We start from the raw sequence: 2820 nt of genomic DNA, 5'->3' as shown, positions 1-2820 counted from the left end.
TTAAACTTAACACTTTGTTAGGTTCATTTCTTTGGATTTTGACAAATTGAGTTGTGTAACCATCACCCCAGGACCATATAGAACATTACCTTCATTTGAAAATTTCCCCTGTACATCCTCTTTGTAGTCAATCACTCTCACTACCATAATATGCCTAAATTTTAAATACAATTTTTACCTTTTAATCTTTTTTCTTTATATGTTTATGGCTATTTTATTGAATAATTACAGGGGGAGCTCAACTGGGGTATGCTAAACATAAGGCCTTTTTTTATTCATTCTATTTGGAACAAATGTTTAACAAGCTCTTCATCTTAGCATGTATTGTGATGGGTGTAGAGTATATACAGAAGAATACTTCCTTATTAAAGTTGATGCTTATTTCAGATAGCATATTTAAATTTTTAATTATTTTATTTCTTTCTAATTGATACTTTAAGATTTAGTTGGAAACTAAGCAGAAGCTTTACTTCAAGAAACCAAAAATGGCTGGGGGCACTTGGGTGGCTCAGTCGGTTAAGCATCTGCCTTGGGCTCACATCATGATCTCGAGGTGCTGGGACCAAGCCCCACAGTGGGCTCCCTACTCAGCGGGGAGCCTGCTTCTCCCTCTCCCTCTGCTCCTCCCCCTGCATGTGCTCTCTCTCTGTCTCTCTCTCTAATAAATAAATAAAATCTTTAAAAAAAGAAAAAAGAAACGAAAATACTTAATGTCATATCAATTAAGCTATATTAAGGAAGAAAATAAGATGGCCTTTATGAACTCTACTTGCTCTTAGTCATGGTAATGACATATCTGATTCAATGTTTTAAAACAATTCTATACTAAATGTAGCAATTTAAAATGGGTCAACTTTTAACTTTAGAATACATGTGTATATATACATATAAAAGTCCATTGTCATATTTATTTTATAGTTTACAAATATCAAACCAGTAAACCTTGCTTGTTAAGTTTTATTTCCCATGAAGTTAAGAAAGCTTAGGAGACCACATGATATCTCAGGTCAAGTGTATGTGTATGTGTGTGTTTATTGGGAGAAGGAGTTGAGATTCATCTTTGAGCAATACATAATCTCATATTCCTGCTATCTTCCCTATTTGACTCCATATATCTCAGTCTGCTTTGATTTCAAATAGAGAAAATGTATTCTGAGAATCCTTAAATAAAGTAGAATTATCTTAAAAGAGACAAAGAGAATTAGATTTTCCTTTCCATTATAATAATTTTCTGTTGTGGAAAATGACAGTTAGATGAATTTAGAAAACTAATGAATTAAGAAATAAAATTTATAGTCCCATTTCACAGTATCATTCTTTAAGACAGAATTTCTGAATTAACAAATCACCTACTATAAGAATCTCAGAGACTTTTTCCATTAATTTGCATACCTCAAATCAACTAGCAGCAAATATTGCAATTTTGTCTCATCTGTAATTTTGTGGGGAAAATGATATATCTGTTTTAACCAACATGATCAGAGGACTGCTTTCAGAAATATTTTAGGAAAGACTGCTGCCTTGGCAAATACGTTTCTGAACTGAATGAATATGATGCATTTGAACAAGTTAAGCAGTAGGAGACGATACAGAAGCATTTGTAACTTTGCTAAATAGAATTGAAGGGAAAGATGGCAGAGGAGTAGGGGACCCTATTTCAACTGGTCCCCAGAATTGAGCTGGATATCTACCAGACCACTCTAAGCACCCATGAAACCAGCCTGAGATGTAAGAAGATCTGGATCTCTACAAACAGAATATTGCAGGCAGTTGGTTTCGAGGTATGAAGCGGGGAGCCATGATTCCACGGGCAGATATCAGAGGATAAACGGCAGTGGGAGGCTGCCTGGCCGTGGGGATCCTACACCGCCGGTGAGCGACAGCCTCGTGCCCTGGGGACAGGTGCAGACTCACAGACCAGTAGCGGCGGGAAAGGACTTTAGGGCAGCCCCTGGGGTGGAAACCCGGAGCGGCGGGGTCACGTCTGCGAACTGCAGCCCCTGGGGCAGAAAGCCGGAGTGGCGGGGTCACGCGGGTGAACTGGGAGCGGCTGATGGTTTTAGAAGCACAAAGGGCAGAGATGTGCCCCGACCTGGAGGCAGGACTGGGAGCGCTGCAGAGGGGCGCACAACCCAGGACGCTGCAGTTTATAGCAGCACGGACAGAAACAGAGACAGTGTGGCCTGGAGGGCTCACTGAAGAACAGACTGTGGTCTCTCTGTTCTGAGGCAGAGGGTTGGAAACGATCTCTTCTGCTCTGACTTGCAGAAGAGACGCGGAAAGCCACCAGGGAAAGCCACCAGAGAACAAAAGCCCCAAAAACTGATTCCCGCTGAGCCCATCCCCCGCCACAGGGGGGCAGGGCAATTCCGCCCAAACAGGGTTGCCTGAGTAACAGCCTGGCATGCCCCTCCCCAGAAGACAGGCTGGGAAAACAAGAGGCCAGCAACCCTAAGGTCCCAAGAAAACAGGTGCATCTTGCTTGGGTTCTGGTCAATAATTTGGACTCTATACGTTCCCTCAAACATCCATCAACAGAATGACTAGGAAGAGGAGCCCTCAAAATAGAAAAGACTCAGAGATTATGATTTATGCTGCAGATTTACAAATGGATGCAGATATAACCAAGATTTCAGAGATGGAATTCAGGCTAGGAATTGTGAAGACAATGGCTAGAATGGAGAAATCAATTAATGGCAACATAGAGTCTCTAAGGGCAGAAATGAAAGCTGAATTGGCAGAATTTAAAAATGCTATCAATGAGATCCAATCCAATCTAGATAATCTAACAGCTAGGGTAAGTGAGGCAGAAGAATGAAT

The sequence above is a fragment of the Leptonychotes weddellii genome, chromosome 8 (genome assembly GCF_054177405.1).
Source record: "Leptonychotes weddellii isolate Sample4059 chromosome 8, ASM5417740v2, whole genome shotgun sequence".
NCBI lineage: Eukaryota > Metazoa > Chordata > Mammalia > Carnivora > Phocidae > Leptonychotes > Leptonychotes weddellii.
This window is presented reverse-complemented; position numbering follows the sequence as displayed.